This window comes from Watersipora subatra, unplaced genomic scaffold (assembly GCF_963576615.1).
Source record: "Watersipora subatra unplaced genomic scaffold, tzWatSuba1.1 SCAFFOLD_42, whole genome shotgun sequence".
Taxonomy (NCBI): domain Eukaryota; kingdom Metazoa; phylum Bryozoa; class Gymnolaemata; order Cheilostomatida; family Watersiporidae; genus Watersipora; species Watersipora subatra.
Window position 1 is genome coordinate 553,491 of NW_027045390.1, and position 17,235 is coordinate 570,725.

Consider the following 17,235-nt stretch of genomic DNA (forward strand, 5'->3'; position numbering starts at 1 on the left):
AAAAATGTAAATTTCCAATTTCAACCAAACATGCTAGAAATGCTCCAATTGAGCTAATTAGCTTATTGTGAGAATATTACAAACGTCTGACAAAACTGAAAAATGTAAATTTCTAATTTCAACTAAACATGCTAGAAATGCTCCAATTGAGCTAATTAGCTTATTGTGAGAATATTGCAATTGTCTGACAAATGTGAAAAATGTAAATTTCCAATTTCAACCAAACATGCTAGAAATGCTCCAATTGAGCTAATTAGCTTATTGTGAGAATATTGCAATTGTCTGACAAAAGTGAAAAATGTAAATTTTCAATTTCAACCAAACATGCTAGAAATGCTCCAATTGAGCTAATTAGCTTATTGTGAGAATATTACAAACGTCTGACAAAACTGAAAAATGTAAATTTCCAATTTCAACCAAACATGCTAGAAATGCTCCAATTGAGCTAATTAGCTTATTGTGAGAATATTACAAACGTCTGACAAAACTGAAAAATGTAAATTTCCAATATCAACCAAACATGCTAGAAATGCTCTAATTGAGCTAATTAGCTTATTGTGAGAATATTACAAACGTCTTACAAAACTGAAAAATGTAATTTTCCAATTTCAACCAAACATGCTAGAAATGCTCCAATTGAGCTAATTGGCTTATTGTGAGAATATTACAAACGTCTGACAAAACTGAAAAATGTAAATTTCCAATTTCAACCAAACATGCTAGAAATGCTCCAATTGAGCTAATTAGCTTATTGTGAGAATATTACAAACGTCTGACAAAAGTGAAAAATATAAATTTTCAATTTCAACCAAACATGCTAGAAATGCTCGAATTGCGAAATAAGCCCACTGTAAGAAGTTTACAAACGTTTGACAAAACTGAAAAATGTAAATTTCCAATTTCAACCAAACATGCTAGAAATGCTCCAATTGAGCTAATTAGCTTATTGTGAGAATATTACAAACGTCTGACAAAACTGAAAAATGTAAATTTCCAATTTCAACCAAACATGCTAGAAATGCTCCAATTGAGCTAATTAGCTTATTGTGAGAATATTGCAATTGTCTGACAAAAGTGAAAAATGTAAATTTCCAATTTCAACCAAACATGCTAGAAATGCTCCAATTGAGCTAATTAGCTTATTGTGAGAATATTGCAATTGTCTGACAAAAGTGAAAAATGTAAATTTCCAATTTCAACCAAACATGCTAGAAATGCTCCAATTGAGCTAATTAGCTTATTGAGAGAATATTACAAACGCCTGACAAAACTGAAAAATGTAAATTTCCAATTTCAACCAAACATGCTAGAAATGCTCCAATTGAGCTAATTAGCTTATTGTGAGAATATTACAAACGTCTGACAAAACTGAAAAATGTAAATTTCCAATTTCAACCAAACATGCTAAAAATGCTCCAATTGAGCTAATTAGCTTATTGTGAGATTATTGCAATTGTTTGACAAAACTGAAAAATGTAAATTTCCAATTTCAACCAAACATGCTAGAAATGCTCCAATTGAGCTAATTAGCTTATTGTGAGAATATTACAAACGTCTGACCAAACTGAAAAATGTAAATTTCCAATTTCAACAAAACATGCTAGAAATGCTCCAATTGAGCTAATTAGCTTATTGTGAGAATATTACAAACGTCTGACAAAACTGAAAAATGTGAATTTCCAATTTCAACCAAACATGCTAGAAATGCTCGAATTGCGAAATAAGCCTACTGTAAGAATTTTACAAACGTTTGACAAAACTGAAAAATGTAAATTTCCAATTTCAACCAAACATGCTAGAAATGCTCCAATTGAGCTAATTAGCTTATTGTGAGAATATTGCAATTGTCTGACAAAAGTGAAAAATGTAAATTTCCAATTTCAACCAAACATGCTAGAAATGTTCCAATTGAGCTAATTAGCTTATTGTGAGAATATTACAAACGTCTGACAAAACTGAAAAATGTAAACTTCCAATTTCAACCAAACATGCTAGAAATGCTCCAATTGATCTAATTAGCTTATTGTGAGAATATTACAAACGTCTGACAAAACTGAAAAATGTAAATTTCCAATTTCAACCAAACATGCTAGAAATGCTCCAATTGAGCTAATTAGCTTATTGTGAGAATATTGCAATTGTCTGACAAAACTGAAAAATGTAAATTTCCAATTTCAACCAAACATGCTAGAAATGCTCCAATTGAGCTAATTAGCTTATTGTGAGAATATTACAAACGTCTGACAAAACTGAAAAATGTAAATTTCCAATTTCAACTAAACATGCTAGAAATGCTCCAATTGAGCTAATTAGCTTATTGTGAGAATATTACAAACGTCTGACAAAACTGAAAAATGTAAATTTTAAATTTCAACCAAACATGCTAGAAATGCTCCAATTGAGCTAATTAGCTTATTGTGAGAATATTACAAACGTCTGACAAAACTGAAAAATGTAAATTTCCAATTTCAACCAAACATGCTAGAAATGCTCCATTTGAGCTAATTAGCTTTTTGTGAGAATATTACAAACGTCTGACAAAACTGATAAATGTAAATTTCCAATTTCAACCAAACATGCTAGAAATGCTCCAATTGAGCTAATTAGCTTATTGTGAGAATATTACAAACGTCTGACAAAACTGAAAAATGTAAATTTCCAATTTCAACCAAACATGCTAGAAATGCTCCAAGTGAGCTAATTAGCTTATTGTGAGAATATTACAAACGTATGACAAAAGTGAAAAATGTAAACTTCCAATTTCAACCAAACATGCTAGAAGTGCTCCAATTGAGCTAATTAGCTTATTGTGAGAATATTACAAACGTCTGACCAAAGTGAAAAATGTAAATTTCCAATTTCAACCAAACATGCTAGAAATGCTCGAATTGCGAAATAAGCCTACCGTAAGAATTTTACAAACGTTTGACAAAACTGAAAAATGTAAATTTCCAATTTCAACCAAACATGCTAGAAATGCTCCAATTGAGCTAATTAGCTTATTGTGAGAATATTGCAATTGTCTGACAAAAGTGAAAAATGTAAATTTCCAATTTCAACCAAACATGCTAGAAATGTTCCAATTGAGCTAATTAGCTTATTGTGAGAATATTACAAACGTCTGACAAAACTGAAAAATGTAAACTTCCAATTTCAACCAAACATGCTAGAAATGCTCCAATTGATCTAATTAGCTTATTGTGAGAATATTACAAACGTCTGACAAAACTGAAAAATGTAAATTTCCAATTTCAACCAAACATGCTAGAAATGCTCCAATTGAGCTAATTAGCTTATTGTGAGAATATTGCAATTGTCTGACAAAACTGAAAAATGTAAATTTCCAATTTCAACCAAACATGCTAGAAATGCTCCAATTGAGCTAATTAGCTTATTGTGAGAATATTACAAACGTCTGACAAAACTGAAAAATGTAAATTTCCAATTTCAACTAAACATGCTAGAAATGCTCCAATTGAGCTAATTAGCTTATTGTGAGAATATTACAAACGTCTGACAAAACTGAAAAATGTAAATTTTAAATTTCAACCAAACATGCTAGAAATGCTCCAATTGAGCTAATTAGCTTATTGTGAGAATATTACAAACGTCTGACAAAACTGAAAAATGTAAATTTCCAATTTCAACCAAACATGCTAGAAATGCTCCATTTGAGCTAATTAGCTTTTTGTGAGAATATTACAAACGTCTGACAAAACTGATAAATGTAAATTTCCAATTTCAACCAAACATGCTAGAAATGCTCCAATTGAGCTAATTAGCTTATTGTGAGAATATTACAAACGTCTGACAAAACTGAAAAATGTAAATTTCCAATTTCAACCAAACATGCTAGAAATGCTCCAAGTGAGCTAATTAGCTTATTGCGAGAATATTACAAACGTATGACAAAAGTGAAAAATGTAAACTTCCAATTTCAACCAAACATGCTAGAAGTGCTCCAATTGAGCTAATTAGCTTATTGTGAGAATATTACAAACGTCTGACCAAAGTGAAAAATGTAAATTTCCAATTTCAACCAAACATGCTAGAAATGCTCCAATTGAGCTAATTAGCTTATTGAGAGAATATTACAAATGTCTGACAAAACTGAAAAATGTAAATTTCCAATTTCAACCAAACATGCTAAAAATGCTCCAATTGAGCTAATTAGCTTATTGTGAGATTATTGCAATTGTTTGACAAAAGTGAAAAATGTAAATTTCCAATTTCAACCAAACATGCTAGAAATGCTCCAATTGAGCTAATTAGCTTATTGTGAGAATATTACAAACGTCTGACAAAACTGAAAAATGTAAATTTCCAATTTCAACCAAACATGCTAAAAATGCTCCAATTGAGCTAATTAGCTTATTGTGAGATTATTGCAATTGTTTGACAAAAGTGAAAAATGTAAATTTCCAATTTCAACCAAACATGCTAGAAATGCTCCAATTGAGCTAATTAGCTTATTGTGAGAATATTACAAACGTCTGACCAAACTGAAAAATGTAAATTTCCAATTTCAACAAAACATGCTAGAAATGCTCCAATTGAGCTAATTAGCTTATTGTGAGAATATTACAAACGTCTGACAAAACTGAAAAATGTGAATTTCCAATTTCAACCAAACATGCTAGAAATGCTCGAATTGCGAAATAAGCCTACTGTAAGAATTTTACAAACGTTTGACAAAACTGAAAAATGTAAATTTCCAATTTCAACCAAACATGCTAGAAATGCTCCAATTGAGCTAATTAGCTTATTGTGAGAATATTGCAATTGTCTGACAAAAGTGAAAAATGTAAATTTCCAATTTCAACCAAACATGCTAGAAATGTTCCAATTGAGCTAATTAGCTTATTGTGAGAATATTACAAACGTCTGACAAAACTGAAAAATGTAAACTTCCAATTTCAACCAAACATGCTAGAAATGCTCCAATTGATCTAATTAGCTTATTGTGAGAATATTACAAACGTCTGACAAAACTGAAAAATGTAAATTTCCAATTTCAACCAAACATGCTAGAAATGCTCCAATTGAGCTAATTAGCTTATTGTGAGAATATTGCAATTGTCTGACAAAACTGAAAAATGTAAATTTCCAATTTCAACCAAACATGCTAGAAATGCTCCAATTGAGCTAATTAGCTTATTGTGAGAATATTACAAACGTCTGACAAAACTGAAAAATGTAAATTTCCAATTTCAACTAAACATGCTAGAAATGCTCCAATTGAGCTAATTAGCTTATTGTGAGAATATTACAAACGTCTGACAAAACTGAAAAATGTAAATTTTAAATTTCAACCAAACATGCTAGAAATGCTCCAATTGAGCTAATTAGCTTATTGTGAGAATATTACAAACGTCTGACAAAACTGAAAAATGTAATATTCCAATTTCAACCAAACATGCTAGAAATGCTCCATTTGAGCTAATTAGCTTTTTGTGAGAATATTACAAACGTCTGACAAAACTGATAAATGTAAATTTCCAATTTCAACCAAACATGCTAGAAATGCTCCAATTGAGCTAATTAGCTTATTGTGAGAATATTACAAACGTCTGACAAAACTGAAAAATGTAAATTTCCAATTTCAACCAAACATGCTAGAAATGCTCCAAGTGAGCTAATTAGCTTATTGTGAGAATATTACAAACGTATGACAAAAGTGAAAAATGTAAACTTCCAATTTCAACCAAACATGCTAGAAGTGCTCCAATTGAGCTAATTAGCTTATTGTGAGAATATTACAAACGTCTGACCAAAGTGAAAAATGTAAATTTCCAATTTGAACCAAACATGCTAGAAATGCTCCAAGTGAGCTAATTAGCTTATTGTGAGAATATTACAAACGTCTGACAAAACTGAAAAATGTAAATTTCCAATTTCAACCAAACATGCTAGAAATGCTCCAATTGAGCTAATTAGCTTATTGTGAGAATATTACAAACGTCTGACAAAAGTGAAAAATGTAAATTTCCAATTTCAACCAAACATGCTAGAAATGCTCAAATTGCGCAAATAAGCCTACTGTAAGAATTTTACAAACGTCTGACAAAACTGAAAAATGTAAATTACCAATTTCAACCAAACATGCTAGAAATGCTCCAATTGAGCTAATTAGGTTATTGTGAGAATATTACGAACGTCTGACAAAACTGAAAAATGTAAATTTCCAATTTCAACTAAACATGCTAGAAATGCTCCAATTGAGCTAATTAGCTTATTGTGAGAATATTACAAACGTCTGACAAAACTGAAAAATATAAATTTTAAATTTCAACCAAACATGCTAGAAATGCTCCAATTGAGCTAATTAGCTTATTGTGAGAATATTACAAACGTCTGACAAAACTGAAAAATGTAAATTTCCAATTTCAACCAAACATGCTAGAAATGCTCCATTTGAGCTAATTAGCTTTTTGTGAGAATATTACAAACGTCTGACAAAACTGATAAATGTAAATTTCCAATTTCAACCAAACATGCTAGAAATGCTCCAATTGAGCTAATTAGCTTATTGTGAGAATATTACAAACGTCTGACAAAACTGAAAAATGTAAATTTCCAATTTCAACCAAACATGCTAGAAATGCTCCAAGTGAGCTAATTAGCTTATTGTGAGAATATTACAAACGTATGACAAAAGTGAAAAATGTAAACTTCCAATTTCAACCAAACATGCTAGAAGTGCTCCAATTGAGCTAATTAGCTTATTGTGAGAATATTACAAACGTCTGACCAAAGTGAAAAATGTAAATTTCCAATTTCAACCAAACATGCTAGAAATGCTCCAAGTGAGCTAATTAGCTTATTATGAGAATATTACAAACGTCTGACAAAACTGAAAAATGTAAATTTCCAATTTCAACCAAACATGCTAGAAATGCTCCAATTGAGCTAATTAGCTTATTGTGAGAATATTACAAACGTCTGACAAAACTGAAAAATGTAAATTTCTAATTTCAACTAAACATGCTAGAAATGCTCCAATTGAGCTAATTAGCTTATTGTGAGAATATTGCAATTGTCTGACAAATGTGAAAAATGTAAATTTCCAATTTCAACCAAACATGCTAGAAATGCTCCAATTGAGCTAATTAGCTTATTGTGAGAATATTGCAATTGTCTGACAAAAGTGAAAAATGTAAATTTTCAATTTCAACCAAACATGCTAGAAATGCTCCAATTGAGCTAATTAGCTTATTGTGAGAATATTACAAACGTCTGACAAAACTGAAAAATGTAAATTTCCAATTTCAACCAAACATGCTAGAAATGCTCCAATTGAGCTAATTAGCTTATTGTGAGAATATTACAAACGTCTGACAAAACTGAAAAATGTAAATTTCCAATATCAACCAAACATGCTAGAAATGCTCTAATTGAGCTAATTAGCTTATTGTGAGAATATTACAAACGTCTTACAAAACTGAAAAATGTAATTTTCCAACTTCAACCAAACATGCTAGAAATGCTCCAATTGAGCTAATTGGCTTATTGTGAGAATATTACAAACGTCTGACAAAACTGAAAAATGTAAATTTCCAATTTCAACCAAACATGCTAGAAATGCTCCAATTGAGCTAATTAGCTTATTGTGAGAATATTACAAACGTCTGACAAAAGTGAAAAATATAAATTTTCAATTTCAACCAAACATGCTAGAAATGCTCGAATTGCGAAATAAGCCCACTGTAAGAAGTTTACAAACGTTTGACAAAACTGAAAAATGTAAATTTCCAATTTCAACCAAACATGCTAGAAATGCTCCAATTGAGCTAATTAGCTTATTGTGAGAATATTACAAACGTCTGACAAAAGTGAAAAATGTAAATTTCCAATTTCAACCAAACATGCTAGAAATGCTCCAATTGAGCTAATTAGCTTATTGTGAGAATATTGCAATTGTCTGACAAAAGTGAAAAATGTAAATTTCCAATTTCAACCAAACATGCTAGAAATGCTCCAATTGAGCTAATTAGCTTATTGTGAGAATATTGCAATTGTCTGACAAAAGTGAAAAATGTAAATTTCCAATTTCAACCAAACATGCTAGAAATGCTCCAATTGAGCTAATTAGCTTATTGAGAGAATATTACAAACGCCTGACAAAACTGAAAAATGTAAATTTCCAATTTCAACCAAACATGCTAGAAATGCTCCAATTGAGCTAATTAGCTTATTGTGAGAATATTACAAACGTCTGACAAAACTGAAAAATGTAAATTTCCAATTTCAACCAAACATGCTAAAAATGCTCCAATTGAGCTAATTAGCTTATTGTGAGATTATTGCAATTGTTTGACAAAACTGAAAAATGTAAATTTCCAATTTCAACCAAACATGCTAGAAATGCTCCAATTGAGCTAATTAGCTTATTGTGAGAATATTACAAACGTCTGACCAAACTGAAAAATGTAAATTTCCAATTTCAACAAAACATGCTAGAAATGCTCCAATTGAGCTAATTAGCTTATTGTGAGAATATTACAAACGTCTGACAAAACTGAAAAATGTGAATTTCCAATTTCAACCAAACATGCTAGAAATGCTCGAATTGCGAAATAAGCCTACTGTAAGAATTTTACAAACGTTTGACAAAACTGAAAAATGTAAATTTCCAATTTCAACCAAACATGCTAGAAATGCTCCAATTGAGCTAATTAGCTTATTGTGAGAATATTGCAATTGTCTGACAAAAGTGAAAAATGTAAATTTCCAATTTCAACCAAACACATGCTAGAAATGCTCCAATTGAGCTAATTAGCTTATTGTGAGAATATTGCAATTGTCTGACAAAAGTGAAAAATGTAAATTTCCAATTTCAACCAAACATGCTAGAAATGCTCCAATTGAGCTAATTAGCTTATTGAAAGAATATTACAAACGTCTGACAAAACTGAAAAATGTAAATTTCCAATTTCAACCAAACATGCTAGAAATGCTCCAATTGAGCTAATTAGCTTATTGTGAGAATATTACAGACGTCTGACAAAACTGAAAAATGTAAAATTCCAATTTCAACCAAACATGCTAGAAATGCTCCAATTGAGCTAATTAGCTTATTGTGAGAATATTGCAATTGTTTGACAAAACTGAAAAATGTAAATTTCCAATTTCAACCAAACATGCTAGAAATGCTCCAATTGAGCTAATTAGCTTATTGTGAGAATATTACAAACGTCTGACAAAACTGAAAAATGTAAATTTCCATTTTCAACCAAACATGCTAGAAATGCTCCAATTGAGCTAATTAGCTTATTGTGAGAATATTACAAACGTCTGACAAAACTGAAAAATGTAAATTTCCAATTTCAACCAAACATGCTAGAAATGCTCCAATTGAGCTAATTAGCTTATTGTGAGAATATTGCAATTGTTTGACAAAAGTGAAAAATGTAAATTTCCAATTTCAACCAAACATGCTAGAAATGCTCCAATTGAGCTAATTAGCTTATTGTGAGAATATTACAAAGGTCTGACAAAAGTGAAAAATGTAAATTTCCAATTTCAACCAAACATGCTAGAAATGCTCCAATTGAGCTAATTAGCTTATTGTGAGAATATTACAAACGTCTGACAAAACTGAAAAATGTAAATTTCCAATTTCAACCAAACATGCTCGAAATGCTCCAATTGATCTAATTAGCTCATTGTGAGAATATTACAAACGTCTGACAAAACTGAAAAATGTAAATTTCCAATTTCAACCAAACATGCTAGAAATGCTTCAATTGAGCTAAATAGCTTATTGTGAGAATATTACAAACGTCTGACAAAAGTGAAAAATGTAAATTTCCAATTTCAACCAAACATGCTAGAAATGCTCCAATTGAGCTAATTAGCTTATTGTGAGAATATTACAAACGTCTGACAAAACTGAAAAATGTAAATTTCCAATTTCAACCAAACATGCTAGAAATGCTCCAATTGAGCTAATTAGCTTATTGTGAGAATATTACAAACGTCTGACAAAAGTGAAAAATGCAAATTTCCAATTTCAACCAAACATGCTAGAAATGCTCCAATTGAGCTAATTAGCTTATTGTGAGAATATTGCAATTGTCTGACAAAAGTGAAAAATGTAAATTTTCAATTTCAACCAAACATGCTAGAAATGCTCCAATTGAGCTAATTAGCTTATTGTGAGAATATTACAAACGTCTGATAAAACTGAAAAATGTAAATTTCCAATTTCAACCAAACATGCTAGAAATGCTCCAATTGAGCTAATTAGCTTATTGTGAGAATATTGCAATTGTCTGACAAAAGGGAAAAATGTAAATTTCCAATTTCAACCAAACATGCTAGAAATGCTCCAATTGAGCTAATTAGCTTATTGTGAGAATATTACAAACGTCTGACCAAACTGAAAAATGTAAATTTCCAATTTCAACCAAACATGCTAGAAATGCTCCAATTGAGCTAATTAGCTTATTGTGAGAATATTACAAACGTCTGACAAAACTGAAAAATGTAAATTTCCAATTTCAACCAAACATGCTAGAAATGCTCCAATTGAGCTAATTAGCTTATTGTGAGAATATTGCAATTGTCTGACAAAAGTGAAAAATGTAATTTTCCAATTTCAACTAAACATGCTAGAAATGCTCCAATTGAGCTAATTAGCTTATTGTGAGAATATTGCAATTGTCTGACAAAAGTGAAAAATGTAAATTTCCAATTTCAACCAAACATGCTAGAAATGCTCCAATTGAGCTAATTAGCTTATTGTGAGAATATTGCAATTGTCTGACAAAACTGAAAAATGTAAATTTCCAATTTCAACCAAACATGCTAGAAATGCTCCAATTGAGCTAATTAGCTTATTGTGAGAATATTACAAAGGTCTGACAAAACTGAAAAATGTAAATTTCCATCTTCAACCAAACATGCTAGAAATGCTCCAATTGAGCTAATTAGCTTATTGTGAGAATATTACAAACGTCTGACAAAACTGAAAAATGTAAATTTCCAATTTCAACCAAACATGCTAGAAATGCTCCAATTGAGCTAATTAGCTTATTGTGAGAATATCACAAACGTCTGACAAAAGTGAAAAATGTAAACTTCCAATTTCAACCAAACATGCTAGAAATGCTCCAATTGAGCTAGTTAGCTTATTGTGAGAATATTACAAACGTCTGACAAAACTGAAAAATGTGAATTTCCAATTTCAACCAAACATGCTAGAAATGCTCCAATTGAGCTAATTAGCTTATTGTGAGAATATTACAAACGTCTGACAAAACTGAAAAATGTAAATTTCTAATTTCAACTAAACATGCTAGAAATGCTCCAATTGAGCTAATTAGCTTATTGTGAGAATATTACAAACGTCTGACAAAACTGAAAAATGTAAATTTCCAATTTCAACCAAACATGCTAGAAATGCTCCAATTGAGCTAATTAGCTTATTGTGAGAATATCACAAACGTCTGACAAAAGTGAAAAATGTAAATATCCAATTTCAACCAAACATGCTAGAAATGCTCCAATTGAGCTAATTAGCTTATTTTGAGAATATTACAAAGGTCTGACAAAAGTGAAAAGTTTAAATTTCCAATTTCAACCAAACATGCTAGAAATGCTCCAATTGAGCTAATTAGCTTATTGTGAGAATATTACAAACGTCTGACAAAACTGAAAAATGTAAATTTCCAATTTTAACAAAACATGCTAGAAATGCTCCAATTGATCTAATTAGCTTATTGTGAGAATATTACAAACGTCTGACAAAACTGAAAAATGTAAATTTCCAATTTCAACCAAACATGCTAGAAATGCTCCAATTGAGCTAATTAGCTTATTGTGAGAATATTACAAACGTCTTACAAAACTGAAAAATGTAATTTTCCAATTTCAACCAAACATGCTAGAAATGCTCCAATTGAGCTAATTAGCTTATTGTGAGAATATTACAAACGTCTGACAAAAGTGAAAAATGTAAATTTCCAATTTCAACCAAACATGCTAGAAATGCTCCAATTGAGCTAATTAGCTTATTGTGAGAATATTACAAACGTCTGACAAAACTGAAAAATGTAAATTTCCAATTTCAACCAAACATGCTAGAAATGCTCAAATTGCGCAAATAAGCTACTGTAAGAATTTTACAAACGTCTGACAAAACTGAAAAATGTAAATTTCTAATTTCAACCAAAAAATGCTAGAAATGCTCCAATTGAGCTAATTAGCTTATTGTGAGAAAATTACAAACGTCTGACAAAACTGAAAAATGTAAATTTCCAATTTCAACCAAACATGCTAGAAATGCTCCAATTGAGCTAATTAGCTTATTGTGAGAATATTACAAACGTCTGACAAAACTGAAAAATGTAAATTTCTAATTTCAACTAAACATGCTAGAAATGCTCCAATTGAGCTAATTAGTTTATTGAGAGAATATTGCAATTGTCTGACAAAAGTGAAAAATGTAAATTTCCAATTTCAACCAAACATGCTAGAAATGCTCCAATTGAGCTAATTAGCTTATTGTGAGAATATTGCAATTGTCTGACAAAAGTGAAAAATGTAAATTTCCAATTTCAACCAAACATGCTAGAAATGCTCCAATTGAGCTAATTAGCTTATTGTGAGAATATTACAAAGGTCTGACAAAAGTGAAAAATGTAAATTTCCAATTTCAACTAAACATGCTAGAAATGCTCCAATTGATCTAATTAGCTTATTGTGAGAATATTACAAACGTCTGACAAAACTGAAAAATGTAAATTTCCAATTTCAACCAAACATGCTAGAAATGCTCCAATTGAGCTAATTAGCTTATTGTGAGAATATTACAAACGTCTTACATAACTGAAAAATGTAATTTTCCAATTTCAACCAAACATGCTAGAAATGCTCCAATTGAGCTAATTAGCTTATTGTGAGAATATTACAAACGTCTGACAAAACTGAAAAATGTAAATTTCCAATTTCAACCAAACATGCTAGAAATGCTCCAATTGAGCTAATTAGCTTATTGTGAGAATATTACAAACGTCTGACAAAACTGAAAAATGTAAATTTCCAATTTCAACCAAACATGCTAGAAATGCTCAAATTGCGCAAATAAGCCTACTGTAAGAATTTTACAAACGTCTGACAAAACTGAAAAATGTAAATTTCTAATTTCAACCAAACATGCTAGAAATGCTCCAATTGAGCTAATTAGCTTATTGTGAGAATATTACAAACGTCTGACAAAACTGAAAAATGTAAATTTCCAATTTCAACCAAACATGCTAGAAATGCTCCAATTGAGCTAATTAGCTTATTGTGAGAATATTACAAACGTCTGACAAAACTGAAAAATGTAAATTTCTAATTTCAAATAAACATGCTAGAAATGCTCCAATTGAGCTAATTAGCTTATTGAGAGAATATTGCAATTATCTGACAAAAGTGAAAAATGTAAATTTCTAATTTCAACTAAACATGCTAGAAATGCTCCAATTGAGCTAATTAGCTTATTGTGAGAATATTACAAAGGTCTGACAAAAGTGAAAAATGTAAATTTCCAATTTCAACTAAACATGCTAGAAATGCTCCAATTGAGCTAATTAGCTTATTGTGAGAATATTACAAACGTCTGACAAAACTGAAAAATGTAAATTTCCAATTTCAACCAAACATGCTAGAAATGCTCCAATTGAGCTAATTAGCTTATTGTGAGAATATTACAAACGTCTGACAAAACTGAAAAATGTAAATTTCCAATTTCAACCAAACATGCTAGAAATGCTCCAATTGAGCTAATTAGCTTATTGTGAGAATATTGCAATTGTCTGACAAAAGTGCAAAATGTAAATTTCCAATTTCAACCAAACATGCTAGAAATGCTCCAATTGAGCTAATCAGCTTATTTTGAGAATATTACAAAGGTCTGACAAAAGTGAAAAATTTAAATTTCCAATTTCAACCAAACATGCTAGAAATGCTCCAATTGAGCTAATTAGCTTATTGTAAGAATATTACAAACGTCTGACAAAACTGAAAAATGTAAATTTCCAATTTTAACCAAACATGCTAGAAATGCTCCAATTGATCTAATTAGCTTATTGTGAGAATATTACAAACGTCTGACAAAACTGAAAAATGTAAATTTCCAATTTCAACCAAACATGCTAGAAATGCTCCAATTGAGCTAATTAGCTTATTGTGAGAATATTACAAACGTCTTACAAAACTGAAAAATGTAAATTTTCCAATTTCAACCAAACATGCTAGAAATGCTCCAATTGAGCTAATTAGCTTATTGTGAGAATATTACAAACGTCTGACAAAACTGAAAAATGTAAATTTCCAATTTCAACCAAACATGCTAGAAATGCTCCAATTGAGCTAATTAGCTTATTGTGAGAATATTACAAACGTCTGACAAAACTGAAAAATGTAAATTTCCATTTTCAACCAAACATGCTAGAAATGCTCAAATTGCGCAAATAAGCCTACTGTAAGAATTTTACAAACGTCTGACAAAACTGAAAAATGTAAATTTCTAATTTCAACCAAAAAATGCTAGAAATGCTCCAATTGAGCTAATTAGCTTATTGTGAGAATATTACAAACGTCTGACAAAACTGAAAAGTGTAAATTTCCAATTTCAACCAAACATGCTAGAAATGCTCCAATTGAGCTAATTAGCTTATTGTGAGAATATTACAAACGTCTGACAAAACTGAAAAATGTAAATTTCTAATTTCAACTAAACATGCTAGAAATGCTCCAATTGAGCTAATTAGCTTATTGAGAGAATATTGCAATTGTCTGACAAAAGTGAAAAAAGTAAATTTCCAATTTCAACCAAACATGCTAGAAATGCTCCAATTGAGCTAATTAGCTTATTGTGAGAATATTACAAAGGTCTGACAAAAGTGAAAAATGTAAATTTCCAATTTCAACTAAACATGCTAGAAATGCTCCAATTGAGCTAATTAGCTTATTGTGAGAATATTACCGTCTGACAAAACTGAAAAATGTAAATTTCCAATTTCAACCAAACATGCTAGAAATGCTCCAATTGAGCTAATTAGCTTATTGTGAGAATATTACAAACGTCTGACAAAACTGAAAAATGTAAATTTCCAATTTCAACCAAACATGCTAGAAATGCTCCAATTGAGCTAATTAGCTTATTGTGAGAATATTACAAACGTCTGACAAAAGTGAAAAATGTAAAATTCCAAATTCAACCAAACATGCTAGAAATGCTCAAATTGAGCTAATTAGCTTATTGTGAGAATATTACAAACGTCTGACAAAACTGAAAAATGTAAATTTCCAATTTCAACCAAACATGCTAGAAATGCTCCAATTGAGCTAATTATCTTATTGTGAGAATATTACAAACGTCTGACCAAACTGAAAAATGTAAATTTCCAATTTCAACAAAACATGCTAGATATGCTCCAATTGAGATAATTAGCTTATTGTGAGAATATTACAAACGTCTGACAAAACTGAAAAATGTAAATTTCCAATTTCAACCAAACATGCTAGAAATGCTCCAATTGAGCTAATTAGCTTATTGTGAGAATATTACAAACGTCTGACAAAAGTGAAAAATGCAAATTTCCAATTTCAACCAAACATGCTAGAAATGCTCCAATTGAGCTAATTAGCTTATTGTGAGAATATTACAAACGTCTGACAAAACTGAAAAATGTAAATTTCCAATTTCAACCAAACATGCTAGAAATGTTCCAATTGAGCTAATTAGCTTATTGTGAGAATATTACAAACGTCTGACAAAAGTGAAAAATGTAATTTTCCAATTTCAACCAAACATGCTAGAAATGCTCCAATTGAGCTAATTAGCTTATTGTGAGAATATTACAAACGTCTTACAAAACTGAAAAATGTAATTTTCCAATTTCAACCAAACATGCTAGAAATGCTCCAATTGAGCTAATTAGCTTATTGTGAGAATATTACAAACGTCTGACAAAACTGAAAAATGTAAATTTCCAATTTCAACCAAACATGCTAGAAATGCTCCAATTGAGCTAATTAGCTTATTGTGAGAATATTACAAACGTCTGACAAAACTGAAAAATGTAAATTTCCATTTTCAACCAAACATGCTAGAAATGCTCAAATTGCGCAAATAAGCCTACTGTAAGAATTTTACAAACGTCTGACAAAACTGAAAAATGTAAATTTCTAATTTCAACCAAAAAATGCTAGAAATGCTCCAATTGAGCTAATTAGCTTATTGTGAGAATATTACAAACGTCTGACAAAACTGAAAAGTGTAAATTTCCAATTTCAACCAAACATGCTAGAAATGCTCCAATTGAGCTAATTAGCTTATTGTGAGAATATTACAAACGTCTGACAAAACTGAAAAATGTAAATTTCTAATTTCAACTAAACATGCTAGAAATGCTCCAATTGAGCTAATTAGCTTATTGAGAGAATATTGCAATTGTCTGACAAAAGTGAAAAAAGTAAATTTCCAATTTCAACCAAACATGCTAGAAATGCTCCAATTGAGCTAATTAGCTTATTGTGAGAATATTACAAAGGTCTGACAAAAGTGAAAAATGTAAATTTCCAATTTCAACTAAACATGCTAGAAATGCTCCAATTGAGCTAATTAGCTTATTGTGAGAATATTACCGTCTGACAAAACTGAAAAATGTAAATTTCCAATTTCAACCAAACATGCTAGAAATGCTCCAATTGAGCTAATTAGCTTATTGTGAGAATATTACAAACGTCTGACAAAACTGAAAAATGTAAATTTCCAATTTCAACCAAACATGCTAGAAATGCTCCAATTGAGCTAATTAGCTTATTGTGAGAATATTACAAACGTCTGACAAAAGTGAAAAATGTAAAATTCCAAATTCAACCAAACATGCTAGAAATGCTCAAATTGAGCTAATTAGCTTATTGTGAGAATATTACAAACGTCTGACAAAACTGAAAAATGTAAATTTCCAATTTCAACCAAACATGCTAGAAATGCTCCAATTGAGCTAATTATCTTATTGTGAGAATATTACAAACGTCTGACCAAACTGAAAAATGTAAATTTCCAATTTCAACAAAACATGCTAGATATGCTCCAATTGAGATAATTAGCTTATTGTGAGAATATTACAAACGTCTGACAAAACTGAAAAATGTAAATTTCCAATTTCAACCAAACATGCTAGAAATGCTCCAATTGAGCTAATTAGCTTATTGTGAGAATATTACAAACGTCTGACA